We start from the raw sequence: 25,508 nt of genomic DNA on the forward strand, positions 1-25,508 counted from the left end.
AAATCAGGGGAGGATAGGTAGATATGAGTATCATCTGCATACAGATGATACTGAAATCCAAAAGAGCTGATTAGTTTACCAAGAGATGAGGTATAGATAGAGAAAAGCAGAGGACCCAAGACTGAGCCTTGCGGTGCTACAACTGATAGAGGTAGTGAAGAGGAGGTAGATTCAGAGAAGCGAACACTGAAGGAGCGATTAGATAAGTAGGATAGGAACCACTTTGCATCTTGTTAACTGATACAAATAAGCTATTAACACTTTTATTTTTTAAAGCATTTTTTCCACACCTGCATAAAATGTTTTTGCACAGATCTATACATATATATATATATATATATATCCAGAAAGAACGTAGCACTCACGGCAAAGTACAAATGCTCAAAACACTCATGTGTCATCAGCAACGTTTCAGTGGACACCCCACTGTCGTCAGGCTTTACAGTGGGGTGTCCACTGAAACGTTGCTGACTACACATGAATGTTTTGAGCATTTGTACTTTGCCGTGAGTGCCACGTTCTTTCTGGTTGTATTTGCTATGCTACACGGGGGCACCGCCTTTTGATGATACAGCTTTCAGGAGTGCCTTACTGCTCCATGTATGTATATATATATATATATATATATATAGTTAGGCTTACCATACTGTCCACTTAAACTGGGACACTCATGAAATATACAGGTTCTGAGAATGGTTGACTTCAAGCCTTCATTTCACCTCTCTTTAATTAGCTAGAGAACCTATGTAATCCATGAGTTTCCCAGTATAAATGGATAGAATGGTAAGCTTATATTGTCAGGATTCGGATAACCATGATACTGCGCTGTCCTGTTCAGGGCATGGGTGGTCCAGTGTCTCCTGGCAGCATGTCTAGAGAGTTGGCGATGCTTCAGTTGGGCTCGGCCATGGGAAGACAGACCTGGTCCAGCTGATTGTATTCTCCAATCAGCACAAAACCCACGGTATAAATATCTCTAAAGATGCTGTGTTAAATTGCCTGAGCATCGATGCTGCCAACCGCATACTAGACTCCTGCTATGGGTGTAACTCCATGCATTATACCTGTACCAGCCCGATGTACTTTCATGCATTATATCAGCACCAGCCTGGTCTACCTATGTGGATTATACCAGTACCAACCTAGTTCCCAGTTACTGCTAAGCCAGCCGGACAGAGTGCAATACCGGTTCCATCCCAGTCTCCAGTTACTGCCAGTACAGTCTGGCCAAAGTGCAATACCGGTTCCAGCCCAGATCCCAGTTACTGCCTGTCAAATCCGGCCAGATCGCAATACCAGTTCCAGCCTGGTCTCCAGTTACTGCAGGTCCAGCCAGGTCAGAGTGCAATACTGGTTCCAGCCCTTCCTCCAGTTACTGTCGGTCCAGTCCGTCTAGAGTGCAATACCGGTTCCAGCACAGTTTCCAGTTATTGGTGGCCCAGCCCGGACAGAGTGCAATACCGGTTCCAGCCCAGTCTCCTACTGCCGGTCCAGCCTGGCCAGAGTGCAATACCAGTTCCAACCCAATCTTCCGTTACTGCCGGCACAGCCCAGCCAGAGTGCAATCCAGGTTCCAACCTGATCTCCAGTTTACTGCTGGCCCAGACCGACCAGAGTGCAATACCAGATCCAGCCCAATCTCCAGTTGTTACTGGACTAGCCCGGTTAGAGGGAGTCATCAGTTCCAAACCTGCACTCTAACTGATGGCCAGCCGCAGTCCGGTTCAGCTGTCTTGTCCTCTTTGCTTGAAATCTTTATCGATGAGGAAGAGTTAGATAAGGCCTCCATGCTTCCTACTTGAGAACTTCCTGGATAAATCCAGAACAGAAGCCTCCCCAGAGTTATCAGACTCCAAAATTGCAACATATATTGTGATAAAAGCACTGGTAAAGTGATAAACAGGAGATATGTTTGTCCCAGCTTTCTGTCCTATGTATTTTAAACCCCCAGGAAATGCCTTTTTTTGCTTAACAGATTTGATTAGAGTTTGGGTTTTAAGTAAAAGCCAGAAATGGGTCCTGGAAGTGTGACTATGAGAGAGAAGAGAGAGTTCCCTCCACAATGCCTATTTTGGGTCTTTAGGCCTTCAGCCTTAGAGCAGACCTGCGATGAGACAATGATTTACTGACTGTAAGTACTGTGCAAATGCCTGTGCTTGTGGTAGGGGAATTAGGCCCTTCTACCCAGAAAGAGGGAATCTATTATGTTAGTTAGTGCCCAGACATGCTAGGATTTATTTTTATATTTTGTTTCATGTATTGCACAATAAAATTAGCAACAGCTAGATTGCACAAAAATCATGGACCGGTGTGCTGTTTTCTTGGCTGCAGTTTGATTGGAGGTGCCCCTCTACCCCAGGAGAGGGCACACCTACCATGATCTACTCAACATTGGTGGTGAATGCTAGCAACACACTGAAAATTGCAGCAATATGAAAAGTTTACATTTAAAATTTAAAGTTACAGATACCAATCTGTTGTTTTGGACATCAACCCATATACTGTGAAATCCATGGTGGTGGCATCAGCAGATGCTTAGGGAAGCCAGATTCTGCTTCAAACATACAATCAAAAATAACATGGAAGACATTGTTAAGGCCTTGCTACAGGCTAACTTCAGCTCAGCAGGAAACCAACACGATTCAGCAAGAAGCCACCAGAGCTCAGACGGAAACTACCAGGGCTCAGCAAGAAGCCACCAGACAGCCCAGAGGCAACAGCAAGTGGCCATAGAAGAAAACCACCAGGCATCAAAAGAGATGGTACAGCAGCTAGCAGCATGGTCTGGAGATGCTTCCACTAGAGTGACCATATTATCCCTTTTACCAGGGACGCTCATAGGTTACACAGGTTCTGTGTTTGGCTGACTTCAAGCCTACATTTCAGCTGGTTTAATCAGCCACAGAACCTGTATAATTTATGAGCATCCCAGGTAAAAGGAATAATATGGTCACTCTACTTCCACTGATGTTCTAAGAACGCTTGCTCCTTATGGACCAGTCACTTTCTGCAAAAGATGACCCAGATTGATGATTGTGAAGATTATTTTACTACTTTATGAAAGAACGGCTGATGAAGAGAGGCCCAAAGATCAGTGGGCAAGTATTGTGGCACCCTTCCAGTCTGGAGAACCGCAGAAAGACTATGATAAATTAAAACAAGAAATCCTTACTTTATTGAGAGTCACAGTGCTTGTTCGTTCATAATGAGTTTACCGCTGGGAATATCACACAGTGTTATTTATTTATTTTTATAGCCTTCTAATAATGAATGTAGGTGTTGCAGCTTTCTGCAGGGATTTATAGGATGAGAAGTAGGTTTTTCTACATATAAAGGTAACACCACTTTCAGATGGCGTTATATAAGGTAAGCTTTTAAAGATTTGCTTAACAGTTTTCTGCTTACTGCATCACAGAAAACATTAAGGGCCTAATTCAGAATTGATCGCAGCAGCAAATTTGTTAGCAGTTGGTCAAAACCATGTGCAGTGGAGGGGGGGCAGATATAACATGTGCAGAGAGAGTTAGATTTGGGTCGGGTGTGTCCAAACTGAAATCTAAATTGCAGTATAAAAATAAAGCAGCCAGTATTTATCCTGCACAGAAACAAAATAACCCACCCAAATCTAACTCTCTCTGCAAATGTTATATCTGCCACACCTGCAGTGCACATGGGTGGTCATTCCAAGTTGATCGCAGCAGGAAATTTTTTAGCAGTTGGGTAAAACCATGTGCACTGCAGGGGGGGCAGTTATAACATTTGCAGAGAGAGTTAGATTTGGGTGGGTTATTTTGTTTCTGTGCAGGGTAAATACTGGCAGCTTTATTTTTACACTGCAAATTAGATTGCAGATTGAACACACCACACCCAAATCTAACTCTCTCTGCAAATGTTAAATCTGCCTCCCCTGCAGTGCACATGGTTTTGCCCAACTGCTAACAAATTTGCTGCTGCGATCAGGTCTGAATTACCCCCAAAGTGCTGTAAATAGCAATGGCTTGTTCTCTACAATGCGATGTTGTAGGAGTCAGGCTTTAATGGGGAAGATGATTGCAAGCCTAATTCAGATCTGATCGCAGCAGCAACTTTCCTAATGGGCAAAACCATGTGCACTGCAGGTGGAGCAGATATAACATTTGCAGAGAGAGTTAGATTTGGGTGGGTTATATTGTTTCTGTGCAGTGTAAATACTGACTGCTTTATTTTTACACTGCAATTTTGATTTCAATTTGAACACACCCTACCCAAATGTAACTCTCTCTGCACGTGTTATATCTCCCCCCCCCCCCCCCCCCCCGCAGTGCACTAGTGCACATGGGGGGTCATTCTGAGATGATCGTAGCTGTGCTAAATTTAGCACAGCTACGATCATTCACACTGACATGCAGGGGGACACCCAGCACAGGGCTATCCTGCCTCGCATGTCAGTTCCGCCCCCTCCCCCCGCAGAGGTGCAAAGGCATCTCACAGTGGTGATGCCTTTGCAATTAAAGAGTAGCTCTCGACCAGCACAGCTTTAGCATGCTGGGCGGGAGCTACTCATCGCTCCACGGCCCACAGCAGCTGCGTGTGACGTCACGCAGCTGCTGCGGCCCACCCCCCGTTCGGTTCGGCCATGCCTGCGTTGGCCAGACCGCGCCCACGAAATGGTGGCCAAACGCTGCTGCCCCCCGCCTAGCAACTGCCTCTGCCTGACAATCAGGCAGAGGCGATCGTAGCAGCCCGACGGCCTTCGGCATGCGCACTTCTGACCTGATCGCACCGCTGCGATAAACTGCAGCATGCGATCTGGTCAGAATGACCCCCCATGGTTTTCATGCTAACAAATTTACTGCTTTGATCAGTTCTGAATTAGACCCTGCATTGTCTTCTCAGTTAACCTTTTCCTATATATATGTGATAAAAGAACTATGCAAAACCTTCAGCATGAGTTGAGTGACAGATTGTTAAATAGAGCCCTTGGTTCTTCATCACTTCTATACAGTGTCGGACTGGGGCATGTAGGGCCCACTGAAAATGCAGGCGTGTCATGGCCCATTTTCAAGGCGGCACGAAGACATCGCCTGCGTTTTCTGTGAGACTAAACATGGTGGCAGTGTGCCTGCAGTTAGAATCAGTCTGCGCAGGCAGGGGTCGACCTTTATTGCTGCGATTCCTGTGATGCGATTGCAATTACATTGTGATGGCAGTGCAGGGCAGCTCTTCTGATGCTGGGCGTCCCCAAGCATGAGATTTTTTCAGTAGCAGATTTTGCGATTTAGCAGAATCTGCTACTGAAACTGAATGAGGTCCATTATACTCTAAATACCACAAAGTCCATTCTCTCTATACAGTATGTCGACATACGCAGCAACTCTGATCGAAAAAATGGAGGCGGGACTCCTGTAGTTGCAGCCAGGCTGCGCTGGCAGGAGACTTCCATAATTTCTGTGAACACGCTCTAATTGCAGTGTGATCGCAATCAGAGCATGATCGCAGTTGGTGGGTGGCGGGTAGCATGTTGGGCGGCCTTGCCCTGAGATGGGTGGCCCCCAGCATGCGATTGCAAGAGTAGCAGATTTTGCTAAAAATCAGAATTGGCTACTCTTACTGAATTAGGCCCTTAGTCTCTATTGCATACATCCCAACTTCTCTGTCTGCTAATGAGGGGAATTAGAGGGCTTGTCCTCAAAGGTAGGAGGCATGGCCTTGCGGCAGGGGGTGCGGCCTCACGGCAAGTGCTGTGACCGCAAGCCATACCGCCGTTTTCGTCACTATGGGGGCACGAACAATGCTCAGTGTGCTGCTGGCCATGCCCCCTGTTCATCTCTTCTGGGGAATAGACGCTGTGCTCATGCGCACAGCATCTGTTCACTGCTGTTCTGCAGAGCTCCCCCTGCTCCCCTGCTCTGATCATGTTTCCCCCTTGAACTGCCCCTGTCTGAGGGGCTGAGGGCCCCCACCCCAATCAGAACTGTAAAGTTTTTTTGTTTTTTTTACATAAGGGGGCGTGGCCGGCCCTACAGCGATTAGGCCATGCCCCAACATTATTACCTAGGGCGGCAGACCTTTCTGCATCACTGGACGTTGGCAGCGGTGGTGCTGTGTGTGGGCTGTGGCCGCATAGTCTCTCTGGGGAGGGTTCTGCACTACATGCTGCCAGCGCTGCTACCTGTCATCCAGTTTCATAGGAGCAGCCGGAAGCAGCAGGGTAGCAAAGCAAGTAGAGCGCCTCTTCAGCTAGGTGCCTCCCTGCTTTGCATACCCTTGCTTAGCGGGTAGCGCCGGTTCTGGATCTAGCCCCCATTTTTTCTAATGTTGATTTTCTTTCTTTCTTTCTTTCTTTCTTTCTTTCTTTCTTTCTTTCTTTCTTTCTTTCTTTCTTTCTATCAATCCTATCTATGGTCTGTTTATTAACAGTTGAGATTAACTGCTGTTATATATTTGTTTTTACTGTAGAATACCTACTGTAGGTCCCATACTTATATTTGAGTAAGCATGATTATCGTGAAAGGGAAGGTTAAACAGGCACCTCTATATTTTTATTGAAGTATTTGGATACTGCATGCAAATACATGTACTTACAGAATGTATACACATGAACATAATTTGTCCTACAATGTGTAATATATTATATAAAATAATATATATAATATAATTGTAAAAATCTTATGTTTTCCATGTTTATTTCGTGGCTACTGTATAAGGTTGAAAATTAAATACTGAGTAAATAATGTTAAATGCTGTGTACTTTACGCATTACATTGGAAGCTCTTCCTTAGGAAAAAAATAAATAAATTGCTGACAGTAAACTTCACCATGTACTAAATGTGTAAATTGCCTCTGGACAAATTGCAGTAAATTATGAGTACAGATCATCTGCAAAAAAAGTGAGCAAATGAAGAAGATGCCGGTGGCAATGGAGTTTTTCAGAGCAGGATGTTGTTTGCAATACTGATAGAATGTTTTGCAGTACAGGAAGTCCATTAGCTTATGATGTGAATCATATTTTGTGCCATTTAAAGTACTGATTGAAAGGTACTGAGTTAAAGATTATTTTTTGGGGGGTATGCAAGCCTATAACACAATTTGCACATTTTCTTTCAATTAGTGATGGTTTCTATTTTTCATATTTGCATATGCTGCATTTTCACCTTTCATGGGGAATTCAATTAGCTGTTATAACCCATTTTTGTGCAAGAAATGGGCTTAAAAAAAAGTTGTGGAAAATCCCTAGTTTCAAGTAAAAAATACCAGGACTTGGTTTAGAACTACTGGGACACCCCCTTTATGGACTAATTAGACACTTAGAAGTTTTTCATTATTTTTATTTAGCCAATAATGACGTCATTTTTTGGGTGGAAAAAATGCAAAAAGCAGGAAATTGTGGTACAAGGGGCCTAATTCAGACCTGATCGCAGGAGTAAAATCTTTCTCTAATAGGCAAAACCATGTGCACTGCAGGTGGGGCAAATATAACGTGCAGAGAGAGTGAGATTTGGGTGGGTTATTTTGTTTCTGTGCAGGGTAAATACTGGCTGCTTTATTTTACAATGCAATTTAGATTTCAGTTTGAACATACCCCACCAAATCTAACTCTCTCTGCACATGTTATATCTGCCCCCCCCCCCCCTCGCAGTACACATTGTTATGGCCATTAGATAAAAATGTTGCTTTTGCTATCAGGTCTGAATTAGTCCCATGGCTTTGCCCATTAGAGAAAAAGTTTGCTGCTGCAATCAGGTCTGCATTATGCTCATGTATGGGACATGTATCTGGGGGTGCTTTATGAGTGGGACAGCAGTATTAAGCTTGCAAGTGGGAGTTATTGGGGGGTTGCATTGTTTATAAAGCAGCTTAAAATGACCCAAATATATACTATTAGCCATTTTTATGTACCCTTAATTTTTGTACAAAACTTGCTTTAAATAATTTGTCACTGTTTAAGAATAATGCATATAGCAGCCACTTGACACATTTTAAGAACCCCAAATACCTTTTTTATGGCCAATAATTTTTTGGGGGGTGCAGGCAGATTTCCATTTTCACCTCTACTTAAAGCCTGTAACACAAGAAAGAATTATCACATGAATGCCAATTCATGACCTTCAAATTGAATTGTGCAATAAACATGAGTGTGCACATTGGTGATAAATGTAATTATTGCATAATAGGGGGGTCAAAATAGCCAAATCTGCATTCATCTCTGCTCATGCTGGGGGCCGCCCGGCACAGGGCAAGGCCGCCACCCGATGCGTTCACAATCTAATTGTGAACACATCAGATCTAATGTTGACCTCTGGCAGCACAGCTTGGCTGCGCTGTCAGTCGGCGGGGGCCTTTTTTTTGGAGTGGCTGCATGTGATGTCACGCAGCCACCCTAAAAGCGGTCCTGGCCCACCCCATTTGCCCAGTCCCCCCAAAGCCACATTGCCACCCCGAAAACAGCCACCACTGTCAATCACATTGTGGTTGCATCCATCGGGGATGTGACCACAATGTGCGTGGCCACGCAGCCACGATGTGGCCGCTGTGCAAGCGCAGTTTGCCGTGTTTGTTAGTATACATACTTAGCTGAAGGCATCTGCTACTGATTAGTAAAATCACTAAAATAAAGTTTTGTGCACTCCCTCTTTGATATACATTTTTTATTGTGTTGCCTTGTTTATACACGGTCAAGTCACATTATTATGACCACCTCCTACATTTGACGTTGGCAGTGCATAGACCATGAGGTACGTCACGTGTTGTGTACTGGCTTGGGGTGTATATAAGGTGTGCAATAGACCGTCTGCACACATATTACTTGTTGCTGTCATGGGTAAAAGGGGCAATTTATCAGAGTTACAAAAAGATATGAGTATCCGCTTTCAGCCCAAGGTTGGCAGTATTTCTTATCTGTGCTGCTTGTGAACTGTTCACATGCTGCTTTGGTGAAGGAGTATTATGACTGGAAAAAAGGCACCTTTGCAGATAACCAGTGTGGAAACTGTGGAACACCACGTGCCATTGATGTGAGAGGTGAATGCTGGCTATGAAGGTGCGTGAGAGCCAACCAACATGCTACAGTGGAGCATTTCACCATCCAAATTAACCTGAGGGCTACCAGATGTGTGTCTTTCAGCCCATATAGCTGCTGTCTGTTCTTCACACAGCAATTACTCTGGCTATTAGCTGTTGGTCATAATAATGTGACTCGACTGCGTACAATGGTATTTGAACTAGAAAGTTTATTAAGTAGAACAAGAACAGAATCCAACTACACAATAGAAGTTAGAAAAAGCAAGTCAACCCAAAAACATGTAGTAAAATAAAAAATTTAAAATATAAGAAGGATAAACATAACAGGGGAGGGGTAGAGAAAGAAGGAAAGAAAAGAGGGGAATCAAAGACAGGGCTGCCAGTAAGGGATACAATGGCTTGCATGAAGAACAAACAGTGAAGAACAGAGTAAAGTGAGCTGCAACAGGTCATTAGTCAAGGGTCAGAGGGAAAAAACAGGGTCAGCTAAAGGCCTGATAAGGGCAGAGATGGCGCTAAGAGCCAAGAGAGTAACAAAAAGGAGCCCCAATAGGAAACGGAATCTTTAAAGTCAGTCCAGCAACACAAGGTGTCTCGCAACTGCTCATAGGTATCTCCCATCAAAGTGGTTATGTCATCCATGTACATGTAAAAATCAATCTTGGAAAACCAATCTGTAACAGTGGGAGGAGAGGACTTGTGCCAGTACACTGAAATCCGTGTTAATAAGACGTTTTGTTAAGATGCTTCAAGATTGATTTCTTATAGCATGAAATTGGCAGAGGTGATAAAGGAAAAAGCCGAAGGGATAGTCTCACACAGAAATTTCAGTAGCAGGTTTAATTATAGAATCCCACCAGATGTGAAAGGGGGACCTGACAGTTGTGGAATATTTCCAGCAGGTGTCTGAAACACTAATATGCATTTTGCTTAGGGTATCAGGGCATTTATTTTGTACCAGTAGATAAGCAATTTATACTTTGTGTCCATGGCATGTACTTTGTGAACAAGCATGCATCAACTGGAAAATAAGTTCTACATCAAGTGATGCAAGTGGATATACTGTAAATCCCCAATAAGGAGCTGGTTGGGAGACGTTGTGTCCAGGAGGCCATGAATTTATGTATAATTGTTTGAATGGCGCAAAGTTCCTACAAAGTGCAGTATGGGTATTGGTCATATGCAAGAAATGGTGTACCTACAGGTGTCTCCACTACTAGGAGCAGAGGCGGATTGGCCATAGGGTTTACAAGGAAGATTCCCGGTGGGCCGATGCACCTGTGGGGCCTGTTTTGTTTGAGGACATATGGTCCTTTTTATAGACATAATGAAGATGTAAAATAATTTGCATATATGAAAACTACTTTGCCACTTAGCCTGTGATTGCAGATGATCAATCAAAGAATTGAGGTCATGAGAACATTTCCTAGAGGAAGAAGGCTAGCCATGCAGGAGAACATGAGACATCCAGTGTTAAAAGTCATTATAGAGTGTGGCATCACAGAACTACATTGTGCCTGGAGTGGACATTAAACACAGTGGCATCCAGATAATCATCAGCATCAGATACAGCCAAGTCTTGGATGTGAGCACGTGATAAAGCATCAGCAACATGTAGGAATGTGTCAAAAATATTGAAAAGTAGTTAGTCATACTCAAAAAGCACTGCAGACTCAACATATCTGTGGAGGTTGTCAAAGTCAGAAAAATATCTCTACACACACTGCCATATTTGCACCTCATACTGGTCCATGCTGCGCATGCGTACGCTCTCCCGTACGTGCGCATACTCACAGTCGCGGGCACCCGCAGGCGCATGGTATGCGTATTTACGGTAGAGTTTATGCGATCGTAGCGTGCGCCTCAATCATTACATATTTTCACTAATAATGTATTTTGTAGATCATGGTCCCTTTGATAGATTCTGAAAGTTTGGTTAATATAGAATGTTCATGAACAGAGAAATCCCTCTTTGTTTGATACGAAGGGTCAGACAGGAGTAATACAGTGGTGTTTAGTATCCATCGGAAGAATATTTAATTAGAAATATTCCGGTGTTGGTTTGAAGCAGATCAATCGCTCGTGCGAATAGTTATGGACATAAGAAGTTTATGAACATTTACTTTATTTGCACTTTATTACCCATGCGGCGGGAAACCCAGTTTCCCTCCCACCTGAGCAGTTGGAAATAGTCACAGCCCACCTGTATGAATCAACCTATGACCTTTTGTTATAATGCGAAGCCGAATTCCTGTGTCCAATGAACAATGAGATTGTAGGGACCATTGAATTGTATTGTGTGTGGGGCATAAATAGGCAGGCCGACCATATCCAGGTCACTCTCTTCAACGGTTCTCATTGCTGATAATCGGGAGCTGGATATCGAGGCGCATGCGATCGTTTCCCCTTGTGCGTAAGTGTTTCTCCGCAGCTATATTGATCTTCTTGTTATTGTGGGCCAATCTCTCTCAATTTCTCTCTCTCTCTCTCTCTCCTTCTCTTTCTCACTCATTTTTCCCATAAATTGTATTGTATTGTATTTCTTGTGTAGTTATCTGGTTAGGTAGTCTATGTTATATTGTAGTGTATGACTTGTATTGTGTTTAACTCTTTTGCAAGTATAGCATTCATAATATATATTTTAGGCGTTGGACCCTGAGAACGGTATCTGTGTGTTTCTTATAGTATTAAGTATTCTCAGAGTGTCGGTGACGCTCAAACAGCTTTTAAGGTAATAAGGTTATACTGTGTTGCATTTACTCTCTAATATTACACTAAGGTTTTACTGCACAATACACTGTTTATGGTTTAGATACAAAGGTTTAATATAGTGAGCGTCAGCGCCGCTGGTGATCTCCTCGTGGTCCCGAGCGTTCGCTACGCTATAGCGAATCATTACTTTAGTCAACAGCCAATAACGTGCCTGCCTGTGATCTCTTGGCCGTGAGTGAACGTGACGCTTGAGCGTCTCGATCACGGCAAAGCGATTGTTACGCAACTAGCGTACCCTTACGGTACTTCATACATAAATAGCGTACAGTGTTCTTAGACCTCATAAAGGGTATTATATACGATAAATATTTAGCTTTATCAATTGGGGGCTCGCCCTGTCCTTCACATATCTGCACTAGGTAATTTCAGCAGACATTATCCAGCAGCAAAGGGCAGGAGATCATATTCCTCGTAGTGCTGTTTGGATAAGCGTCTGCTTCTCTTAGTAAAGGGTGCTGAAGGAATCCGGGAACCGGAGGTAAGAACAAAACAATAGTGTCTTTTTAAAACTGTTTATTTTTCTGTCTTGCGTACACACGCACGCACACATATATATCTGCATTTCCTTTTCATTGGTGTATTTTCGTATGTCACTCTCCTGTTTGCCAGCTCTATAGTTGATAAACGTATAAATTGTGTGACGGTGGATCTTTGCTTTGCGTACACGTGTCTCTAACAAAAGACTGAGACTTGCGTACGCAATCCAAGGGCCGACGCACGCAGCGTATATTACGCAACGGAGCGTACGGGTACGCCCACGTAACTCAAATCACAAGTTTTTTTTTTCTCTCCTCTCAACGCGATAAGTAGCGCCACGCGGTAAATAACGCCAGGCGATAAATCGCGCAAATTTTTTTTTTAATTCCAAATTTAAATTAATAGATCCTTCTCCTAATTTGTAACACATCTGGTCTAAAGAGAAATTTCTGCGCAGAAATAGAAATAGAAACAAAAGTGTACATGTGGTGAGTGAGTGTGTTGTATACAATTTTACAGGTTGAACCACAAGAAAAGTCGAGTTCTCGTGAGGTACATGCGTGTAAGTGACGTACATGGTGGCTAGGGAGGCATCCCTGGTTAAATATACAATTTGAGCATTAGAGTGTAGCAGGCCAGGAGGTCATACTGTAACAGACCAGGAGGTCATAGCAGACCAACAGGTTCAGGTACAGCAGACAAAGAAGTCCGCTATACAGTCCACAGGCACAACACCAAGAAAGGGTTGGTGCAACACCCATATAGGCCATATAAGCTCTGGCTGAAGGAATTCGCAGCCGTAATTTTCGATTCCACTGGTCGCTCAGTACATAAGATTAGTTGCTTGTGTACTAAACGATTGTACCGCACGTAATTGTGTGCATTAGTAAACCTGACCGGTACTATTTGTGTACGAAGATCATAAACGCTATTTGTACATTCTAACGTGATTTGTGTAACTTTTTTTATTTTAAGGGAAGTTCGCTGCTCACTCAGGAACTATCCAGCAATCAATAGTTACTGGAAAGAGTAAGTGTTCTTCGGAGCACCCTCACAGGTTCCAGTAAATAGAGGTTCAGGTCGCAGGGGCCCTAGGTCGAGTACGCCAGCACCATATCGGTGTGATCAGGTCGTATTGGTCGGCGTGGGCGAGTGAGTGGGGTACTCGGTAAACCGCCACCGCCAGCCTATTTTGGACGTTTGGTTTGCGTAAGGGTTGGTTAAATAAAGCAACACCTTCGAACTATGGGGGCCACTTGTTCAGGTAGGGGGCGATCAACCTCGGTTCGGGTTGATTCAGTGAACCGACCAATTGGGTCGGCAAGGTATGTAATGTGTGAGAAATACGGAAGTCACACAGAAGCTTTATGTGATGAATGGGAGAGAATGACAGTACATGACGGGGAGAAATTCCCAAGAGTAGGTAGCTTCAGCACAGAGGTGTTAACGAATTTAAGGAGAAGGATATGTCTCATTAAATCAACAAAGAGACGAATCAAACATTACGATTATTTGCAGTTGTGGCAGCAGGAAGGTGACATACAGAGAGGATTGGCTCAGGCGGCGGGATCTGGCTCAATCAGAAAACTGGTAGCCACGGCCCCACCGCCACCATACATATCAGGAGAGAAATTGGTTGCGGAGAATGACGCACTAAGGTGTAACACACAAACACTTAGCAACTGTATAAATGTTAAAGATAATGTTAACCAATTAACCAATACAAGTATTAACCCGTGCAAGTTGTACCCTGTTTTGAACTTTCCTCAGGAGTGTGATCAAGAAGACGAATCGGCAACAATTTCAGTGCTCTCTCTAGCAGCCACCATAGCAGAGACCACAGTAGGCACAGCTCCACCCACGAGATTAGTAACAAAGGCCCCTAGCGGAGGGATAGGTGAGGTCGTGTCTACAGGTAAGTACGGCACCATACACTATGCTGAAGCCATTTCACCACAGGCTGTAGAACCCACACAGAGTGATGTTGTAAGAGTTAATCCTGTTAGGGTAATAGCTGTCCCAAATGGGAAAACTGACACAACAGGGGTCACCCCTGTGAGGAACATTGCCATGTATAGCCCATTTTCCAGAATGGAATTAAGGACCATCGTGTCTGAATTCCCTGACCCTAGAAAAGATTTAGTTGCCAGTCAAAAATACATCAGAGACTTAGGTAACACTGTAGAGCCCAACAATAAAGACTGGCAGATATTGCTGAGAGCATGTTTACCCTCCAATGTTGACGCAACTCAATTTTTAGCTGATTGCGGATTAGATCAGGATGTACCTCTTACAGATGTGTACAACAAAGACAATGTAAAAAGAATAAACTTACAGTTAAAAGAGTATTTCCCAGCGGTAGTCAGATGGAACAAAATATTCTCCATTAAACAGAAGGAGTCAGAGACAGCTGCAGAGTATTTTCACAGAGCATTATCAGAAATGGCAAAATACACAGGCATAGAGGACATTAAAACAAACATAAACCATCGAGAAGTAGCAGTATCGGTACTGATGGATGGTTTAAAAGAATCATTAAAGACTAGGGTACAGACCACACAACCATGTTGGCGAGGTCTGTCTGTGGCTACTTTGAGAGAGGCTGCTATTGATCATGATAGGAACATCACCAGACACAGGGAACAACAAAGTGATAAGTTAATGGCCGTAAGTATACAGGCCCTGACCACAAGGCAGCCTTTGTTTGTACCACCAAACCCTGTGGGTAAGTCAAGTGTGGTTACTTGTTATTCTTGTCATAAACAGGGACACATGGCACGAGATTGTAGAGTAAAGAATGTACGAAACTCATACCAACCCCCTAGACAACGACACGACACACGACATTGGGAGCAAGGTCCGCAGAAACGGAGTTATGAGCCACATGCAGGGGAAACAAAAAGATACCCCCCAAACAGAGGTTGGCAAACCTCTGGTAGTTCCCAGCTAACTCCCTCACAAGTAGTTGCTGCCAGCGGGATTCAGGGAGGTCACCATACCCAATAGGGGTGTGGCCATACCTGTAATCTGCAGCCAGTAAAATTGATTGCAAGTCTTGGAAGTGAACCAGAAATTGCAATCAATGTAGCTGGTAAATCATTAAACTTTCTTGTAGACACAGGGGCGGCCAAATCAGTGATAAATTCGACAGTGGGCATGAGGACCACTGGTAGGACAATTCCAGCCGTGGGAGTAACAGGAGTAGTCCAGCATTACCCTGTTAGCAAACCAGCAGAGATTACAATAGGGCCTTTACATACCAAGCATTCCTTTTTGCTGGCTGCATCGGCACCGACCAATCTCCTGGGAAGAGACTTACTGTGTAAAATGGGGTGCGTCATTTATTGTACTCCTGAAGGTGTATTCTTGGACATACCTGAGAATCACGCTCAGGAAGTACGAGACATGTTAGACTCCCCGTCAAAATTAATGTCACATACCACTATGACAAATAGGACTCCCTCCCAAGTAGAAGAAATGACATCTCAGATACCAGAGTCACTTTGGACTAAAGATGGACAGGACACTGGATTAATGGCAAACGTAGCTCCGGTAGTTGTACAAGTAAAAGATGGTAGGATAGCTCCAAAAATCCCACAGTACCCTCTGAAGCCAGAGGTGGAGTTAGGAGTTTACCCAGTAATAGAGCGCTTGCTACAACAGGGCATTCTGGTAAGAACGTCCAGCACTGCTAATAGTCCCATCTTCCCTGTGAAAAAGAGTGGGGGAGGGGTTACCGGCTAGTGCAGGATCTAAGGGGGATTAACAAAATAGTTGAGAGTCAGTTCCCCGTAGTGCCAAATCCAGCTGTCATCCTAATGCAAATCCCTCCCACTGCGAAATTTTTCACTGTTATTGACCTCTGCTCCGCTTTCTTTTCGGTACCTCTGCACCCTGACAGTCAATATTTGTTCGCATTTACATACAGAGGAGTCCAATACACATGGACTCGATTACCACAAGGATTCATAGATAGCCCAAGTATATTTTCTCAGGCTTTGCATGATTGTTTACAGTCTTTCCAACCAGTGAGTGGATCAGTATTAATACAGTACGTGGATGATCTACTACTGTGTTCTGATTCATTGGAGGCATCCCTGAAGGATACGAAACAGCTCCTGTTTCATCTTTCAGACACAGGACACAAGGTTTCCAAAGACAAGTTGCAATTATGCCAAACTAGGGTAAAATATTTGGGACACTGTTTAACACAAGGACTGAGACACCTGACCGCTGATAGAATTCAAGCAATTAGAGACATGACTCTGCCACAAACCCAGCAACAGATCAGAACATTTTTAGGAATGTGTGGGTATTGCCGTAACTGGATCCCAGGGTTTTCCATCCTAGCGTTACCCTTGCAGGAAATGGTCTCCTCAAACAAACCTGATCGGATCTCGCATACAGACGAGTCTGAGGCAGCATTTGAGAGACTTAAACAGTGCCTAACGCAGGCACCAGCATTAGGTATGCCGGATTATGGGAAACCCTTTGAACTATACGGAACAGAAAGTGCTGGTTGCGCGGCAGGCGTACTAACCCAAAAGCACGGTGATGCCAGCAGGCCAGTAGCATATTACAGCGCTCAGCTAGACACGGTAGCGCGATCCCTCCCCACATGCTTGCGAAGCGTTGCTGCGATAGCATTGCTTGTAACGAAAAGCGAAGACGTCGTGCTAGGTCACAACCTCACAATTCATACACCACATGCAGTGTCAGCCTTGTTAAATTCTGCCCAAACCAGGCACGTCTCATCAGCGCGGTTTACAAGATGGGAATTGGCACTAATGGCCCCCGTAAACATCACCATAAGGAGATGCAGTGCATTAAATCCTGCAACATATCTCCCAAGTGTGTCTGGACAGACCCAAAGGGTGGAGGATGAGAGTACTGGGGAAGGAGGATTTAATACAAAGGAAGATACTCATGATTGTATAGAATATTTGACCCAAAATTTTACCGCAAGGCCTGACATCAGTGACAACCCACTGGAAGATGCAGAACTTACGTTCTACACGGACGGTAGTTGTCATAGACAGTCAGACTCGGGAGACTTGTGTACTGGATACGCAGTCGTAGATGACCAAGGCACCATAGAAGCGGAACCGCTAGGCCCACCTCACTCAGCCCAGGTTGCTGAACTGGTCGCCCTAACCAGAGCATGTGAATTGGCTAAGGGCAAATCAGCCAATATCTACACCGATTCTAGATACGCATTCGGGGTAGTCCATGATTTCGGAGCCCTATGGCGCCTCAGAAATTTCATGACGGCAGCTGGTACACCGGTAGCGCATGCAGCTCACATAAAAAGGCTTCTAACAGCGATACAGGAACCCGACAGAGTGGCTGTTATCAAATGTAAAGCACATACATATAGCCAAGACCCAGTATCACTTGGTAACAGCCGAGCAGACGAAGCAGCTAAGTTAGCAGCTGCTACCCCCAGACAGACAGACACCACACAGCTGATGGTATTTAATACCATCAACACACAGAAGTTGTGTGAGATGCAAAATTTGTGTTCCACACAGGAAAAGGCAGTCTGGAAGGCAAAGGGATATGGCCAGGAGTCCTCAGGACTCTGGACGGATGGAAATGGTAAACCAGTGGCCCCCAGAGCATATCTTCCATGTTTGGCTGAAGCAGCTCTCGGGCTGACTCATCTAGGCAAGGAAGGGATGTGCAAGTTGGTAAGAGCATATTGGTGCGCCCCAGGATTCTCCTCTCATGCGAGTAAAAGAGCCATGTCGTGCCTTACCTGTTTGAGAAAGAATATTGGAAAGGCAATACCTACAGAACCATCCCATATCCCACCTGCCGGCGGCCCTTTCCAGGTAATACAGATTGACTTCATTCAATTACCCCCTTGTCGAAATTTGAAATATGTACTTGTTTGTATAGATGTTTTCTCAAATTGGGTCGAAGCATTTCCAGCGGCCACAAATACCGCTATGTTTACTGCTAAGAAAATTGTGCAGGAATTTGTATGTAGATATGGTATCCCTAGAATAATCGAAAGTGATAGGGGTACCCATTTTACAGGTGATGTCTTTCAAGGAATGTGTAAGTTGATGGGAATTGATAGCAAGCTGCACACTCCATACCGTCCACAGGCGAGTGCAAAAGTGGAAAGAGTGAACAGCACTATTAAAAATAAACTGAGTAAAGTGATGGCAGAGACAGGATTGACATGGCCAGAAGCTTTACCCATTGTACTGTACAGCATCAGAACCACTCCCAGGTCCCCTCTTAATCTGTCTCCCTTTGAAATCTTGTTTGGTCGACAACCGCATGTTATGATTAACCCTCAGGATGATTTGAAGTGTAACAATGAAGTAACTGTAAAATACTTGATTAACATGAGTAAACAGTTGAGGAATCAAAATGATAATCTGAAGTTAGTGATTCCTGATTTACCAGATAGTAATTGTCATGACATTGAACCTGGGGATTATGTAATGATACGGAATTTTCTACGCTCAGGTTGCCTTATTGACAGATGGGAAGGACCATACCAGGTCTTATTGACTAGCACTACAGCATTGAAGGTTGCTGAGAGAGAGACTTGGGTTCATTCGTCCCACTGTAAGAAGGTCGTTGATCCAGAGAAGTCCTGTGATAAGGAACAGACGGTAGAGGTTGTATCACTAGAGTGTCTGTTCCAGGAGGACTAAGGCGGCACCTGAGCATCGAGAACCACAAGATCAAAAGCAGTTGTCGATCCCCTGTTCCCTTTTATTGTTTTTCTCCACTTCCCATCCCCTCTCCCTCAAATTATTTTTCCCCCCTTCTCATTCTTCTTCGTCTCCTCCTAAGATGGACTTGCCCCAAGAGACTGTGATCCGGATTTTCCTGTTGACCATGATGTTGACCAGATCAGTCTGTTCCGGCGAGAGTACCATGGAGGTCGAGAGAGGTTCTGGAATGGGTTCTGATGATAAAGATGGAGGCGTAGTTTTCCGAGAACAACATAATCAACAAGCAAAGGCGAGTATCAGAAAACGATCCGATAGCATTGACCATAGAAGGAATTGTGAAGGGTTGTTAGCTGAAGAAAACTGTATCTGTAGGCTCTGTAACAATGTCATTGAGGATGGGTGCATTAAGAAATGCCAATCCAGTTTTAATATCCATATGGACCGGCATCCATTGAGTGACTATCACTCCTTAGTGGGTAATGTGTTAAACAAAACAGATTGTTGGGTATGCTCTCAAGTACCTCAGGGTCATAGCAAATCAGGGCTAGTACCATTTCCTTTAACGATAGAGGAGGTACTTGAGTTAAATGGTGGGAGACCGGTGGACCGGAGGTTTAATATCTCCAGCCCTCCTAGTTTGAAGCTCCACCAATACCATGTGGATAGGTCCCTATTATGTTTCAACATCTCCAATCCCCGAAAACCGGGAAATTGGGAAGTGTCATGGAGTAACCACACCATGACCTTTTCGCATAGAGCAGATAGAATGCCTACAGATACAGAGCTTGTACGCCACATAGCCAGTAGAGGAAAATCTTTCCGGTATAGGTATACCTTAGGAAATAGGATTACTAAAGTTGGAGAGGTATCACCAGGATACTGTGCACATATCGTACAACCTGATACATGTACTAAGCAGATGGAAGAATTAGGGTTAGGAGATTTCACATGGAAGGTGTGTAATATGGTTATGTCCTACTCCGTCCCATATGTTCTCCCCGATGATGCATATTTCATATGCGGGAGAAAGGCGTACAAGTGGCTTGCCCCAAACTCTGAAGGATTGTGTTATATTGGAAAAGTATTGCCTGAAGTAATGACTGTATCACATGACAAAATGAAAGACATACACCGTGGTGCCCAAGCTCCTTATACTCACACCCATTACGAGCACGTTGTTAAAAGGCACCTGATAGAGAAGACAGAGCATCCGGCCTCTGATCTGATAAGTGAATCCACCGGGATTCAATTCTTAATCGCGTTAGATTTCACCCGCACTGCTAGAGGAGTGCTGAATTATAAATACATATCGGCGCTCGCAAATTTGTTAGATAATATCACTGAAATGTATGATGACACGTTTAGATATACTGGAAGGGAACTTCAAGCTTATAAAACAGAACTGGTGCAGCATAGAATGGTTCTTAATTACCTCACAGCAGTGACAGGCGGATATTGTGTTACATTGGCAACACAGTATGGCGTGAAGTGTTGCACGTATATCACGAATAGCACCGAGGATCCGGTCGAGGTCATAGACCAAAAGATGGACGATATTCTCCAATTGAAGTGGGAATTTCGCAGGAGACACAATCTCACTCTTGCTGCTGTAGGTAATGAGCTGACTGGTTGGGTGTTATGGTTGAACCCGCGAAATTGGTTCTCCGGTTTAGGAGACTGGGCTCAAGGAGTCATAATGGATGTTGGGAAGTTTCTCCTATGTATCTTAGGTGTTGTCATATCGATTGGATTGATATTTAGATGCGGTCAGGCTTTAATGAAGTGCAATCATCGTACTAGGGTAATGAGTTTAAGGAGTGAGGAAACTGTAATTAACCTGGACTTGATTTATGACCCAAATGTAGAAACAATGATGTGATGAAAATGCGATTTCTACGGTCCGTTTCTTTTACCTGTTTTTCCGTTTGCTCCAAGGTAACAAGACCCACTTGGACGAGGAATTTGACGAGAGGATATACAGACAACGGATTGACCAAAGAAGAAGTTTTGACCACTTTAGATACGGACATTTGATGAACTTTGCCATGGATCCCCAGTTTCCCTAGAATTCTTAAACTTACGCTAGCCCAACATTTTTTGTAAATCTATTGGCATTGACAAAGCTTTTTGCCCGCACCTAATGGGCAAAACAGCGCAAAGAAGACGACTTTCAACTGATACCGAACAAAACTTCAACCGACAGATGTACATTAACCTGACATAGAATACCACCGCATTTACCGTGATTATGTCTTTTCTTCATTTCTACAACTCTCAGGTAATGACACACATAGTCGATAGGGAATACAGGCACAGATATCAGCAATCACATATCTCCCCCATTCATGTATCATCAACTAAAATGTGCTCCCCCATTTTGTTACAACCAAAGCCGAAAAGAGCTCGGTAAAGTTTGACAGCCCATCCACAGACCCATACCACGGGATAAGAAGGAATTCACATGTATACTTCGCAATACCTCGAAGCTTGATTTAAAACACGTACGGCACGATGATACATGACCCCCAAGCACGGATTCATACACACATGCTTCTGCTATCTCACTAGGTCATACCCTTTTCCTACCATCTCCTCTCCTCCCTTACCCAACCATGTAAATGTATTAACCCCTAACATATATTTTTCTCCTTTTGAAATGTTTTAGAAGGTGGCAGTTATTATTGACTGCCAAAGGGTGGACTGTCAAAGTCAGAAAAATATCTCTGCACACACTGCCATATTTGCACCTCATACTGGTCCGTGCTGCGCATGCGTACGCTCTCCCGTACGTGCGCATACTCACAGTCGCGGGCACCCGCAGGCGCATGGTATGCGTATTTACGGTAGAGTTTATGCGATCGTAGCGTGCGCCTCAATCATTACATATTTTCACTAATAATGTATTTTGTAGATCATGGTCCCTTTGATAGATTCTGAAAGTTTGGTTAATATATAATGTTCATGAACAGAGAAATCCCTCTTTGTTTGATACGAAGGGTCAGACAGGAGTAATACAGTGGTGTTTAGTATCCATCGGAAGAATATTTAATTAGAAATATTCCGGTGTTGGTTTGAAGCAGATCAATCGCTCGTGCGAATAGTTATGGACATAAGAAGTTTATGAACATTTACTTTATTTGCACTTTATTACCCATGCGGCGGGAAACCCAGTTTCCCTCCCACCTGAGCAGTTGGAAATAGTCACAGCCCACCTGTATGAATCAACCTATGACCTTTTGTTATAATGCGAAGCCGAATTCCTGTGTCCAATGAACAATGAGATTGTAGGGACCATTGAATTGTATTGTGTGTGGGGCATAAATAGGCAGGCCGACCATATCCAGGTCACTCTCTTCAACGGTTCTCATTGCTGATAATCGGGAGCTGGATATCGAGGCGCATGCGATCGTTTCCCCTTGTGCGTAAGTGTTTCTCCGCAGCTATATTGATCTTCTTGTTATTGTGGGCCAATCTCTCTCAATCTCTCTCTCTCTCTCTCTCTCTCTCTCCTTCTCTTTCTCACTCATTTTTCCCATAAATTGTATTGTATTGTATTTCTTGTGTAGTTATCTGGTTAGGTAGTCTATGTTATATTGTAGTGTATGACTTGTATTGTGTTTAACTCTTTTGCAAGTATAGCATTCATAATATATATTTTAGGCGTTGGACCCTGAGAACGGTATCTGTGTGTTTCTTATAGTATTAAGTATTCTCAGAGTGTCGGTGACGCTCAAACAGCTTTTAAGGTAATAAGGTTATACTGTGTTGCATTTACTCTCTAATATTACACTAAGGTTTTACTGCACAATACACTGTTTATGGTTTAGATACAAAGGTTTAATATAGTGAGCGTCAGCGCCGCTGGTGATCTCCTCGTGGTCCCGAGCGTTTGCTACGCTATAGCGAATCATTACTTTAGTCAACAGCCAATAACGTGCCTGCCTGTGATCTCTTGGCCGTGAGTGAACGTGACGCTTGAGCGTCTCGATCACGGCAAAGCGATTGTTTCGCAACTAGCGTACCCTTACGGTACTTCATACATAAATAGCGTACAGTGTTCTTAGACCTCATAAAGGGTATTATATACGATAAATATTTAGCTTTATCAAGGTACAGTATGCATATTTTGCATAGCCTGTATTTTGACAGGATCTGGCTTAACACCATTTGGAGTTAGGAGATGACATACCTCAATTACTCTAAAATGACAGATCACATGTCAGGGTTAAACTACATTTTTATTTCAACGATTCTTTGGAGGACCTTGCAGAGGCATATGTTATGTTGTTCCCTGGTGCAACCCAAAGTGGCAGTTTTTATTTTAATGGTATTATTTGTCTGCCTATCTATTATGGTGATAAATATTTCACCCTTTTTGGCCCTGAGGTTAATACTCTTGTAGTGAAGAACTGTATCTGGGGGCATTTTTGGAGAAGCATCCACAGTGTGAACTCAGTGTAGTGGTCTGCTGCAATGTGCAGTGCTGTGTAAGGTTGTTTGTCTTCAGTGTTAGGCTTGGATCTGCACCAGCATGCTAAATTATTTTATTTTCCAGAAGCTTTACAGCATTTATTGAAAATAGGTCATTTGTGGCATTTATGGGAATGGGGATCACTGCAATTCACACAGCATGTATGCTGTTGTACTTGTTGCCAGAGGTCACATACATCAGACTCTCTTTAAACTCCATTGTACTGGTCATGCAGCATGCACATGCATATAGCAGTGTCCAGTGTTAATTCTTTCTCACGCAATAAATGTGCAGGAGTTACATGATTAAAAGTTCCACAAACAATCCTGTCCCTGATGTGCTCACTTGATAATTTACAGTAATTACATTTCTTTACTAGTAGTTTCAAGCTGATATAATATAACTTGATAATTTTCGAGGGGCTTTGCACAGAAATGTAAAGCATGTCTGTCCATTATTAAAGTTTTCACTGCTAAGCATTTCTCACAGATGTCAGAAAATTGAAAAAAATGGTCTCAGAAAAATTAGTTAAATCAAATGGCAGTAGAGATCCCTACTGGGGCTATGGAACTCTAGTGTTGCAACTCAGGCTCAGAACTCCTTCCCGAAGTGGCAGACTCAGATGCCCTTTCAGAAGCAGCAGACAGAGTCCCTCCTTGGGACTGACAAACACAGAACCCCTCCTATGGGTGACAAACTCAGAACCCCCTCCTTGGAACCAGTAGAAAGAAGTCCCTCCTTGGAACTGGCAAACTCAAAAACCCTACCTGGAACTGGGAAACTCAGAAACCCAACTTGGGGCTGGTAACTCAGAACCCCCATCTGTGGCAGTAATTAAGAACCCCCACCTGTGGCTGGTAACTCAGAACACCCACCTGGGGCTAGTAACTCAGAACCCCCACCTGGAGCTGGTAACTCAGAACCCCCACCTGGGGCTGGTAACTCAGAACCCCCACCTGGGGCTGGTAACTCAGAACCCCCACCTGGGGCTGGTAACTCAGAACCCCCACCTGGGTGGAGACTGAAACTACTGGGCTGAGCGCACATGGGACTTGAGGTTGTACCATGACACTTTAAAACTTGGGGTTGCACCGTGACTCTGGGAACTTGGACTGACCCCCTTGTACTGGGAAATTGGAACTGTGCCCTGTCACAAGGAGATAGGGTCCCTTTTCTGGGCTTCTGAATGGAACATGCTTAGATAAATTGTCATAGATCACCACAGTACAATCAGAGTTTATTGTCCCTACAAAACTGACATTCTGCTGTTGAAAGACTACTGAAGTTTGTGGGAAGCTTTGGAAACTGCATTTACTCCAAGATCCCTACAATTCTTAGTCTCTGAATGTCCTGCTGCTTCTAGTCTGTAAGCAACTTTTTCTCCCAAGGATATTTTAACAGCACAATCCCCAGAGAGTGTTTTGGCTGAGCCTGGAAGTCCTCTCATCAACCCTTGGTCTTGCAGTTGGACAACATTTCTCTTGAACCCTTCTAGAAGCACAGAGTCCATAGAGCACAATAATTTTGGAGCTTAAGAGTTAACCCATGGAACAGACATTATCTGTGGCAAGCTGTAGTTATTCTGTACTGTTGTGGGCAGATCATACTATCACAGTTCACTAAAAATCTGTGTGTGTGTGTGTATGTGTGTGTGTGTGTGTGTGTGTGTGTGTGTGTGTGTGTGTGTGTGTGTGTGTGTGTGTGTGTGTGTGTGTGTGGAGTTGCCAGAATGACATAACACCATTTATAAGTGAACCAGTCAGATTTTGTGTCAGACACAAACAGCGTTGGACTGGCTCATGGGGTATTTGCTTTTGGGCCATTTATGTGGGAACAATGTTTAAAAGGGGATACATATGACATACCAGCTGTCGGGATGCCGGTTGTCAGTATCCCAACAGTAGAATCCTGGCAGCCAGCATACTGGCAGTGTGCACAGTGAGTGCCCTTGCAGGTTTGCTGTACTCACCGCACATTGGACCCAGTGGTGAGCATTGACATGCTGGACTCTCACAGGTGACCTGACAGGTAGGAAATGGAGACTGACCTTAGCAGCATCTCCTGGGGCCGTGACACACAGCAAATACCAT

This window comes from Pseudophryne corroboree, chromosome 4 (genome assembly GCF_028390025.1).
Source record: "Pseudophryne corroboree isolate aPseCor3 chromosome 4, aPseCor3.hap2, whole genome shotgun sequence".
Taxonomy (NCBI): Eukaryota; Metazoa; Chordata; class Amphibia; order Anura; family Myobatrachidae; genus Pseudophryne; species Pseudophryne corroboree.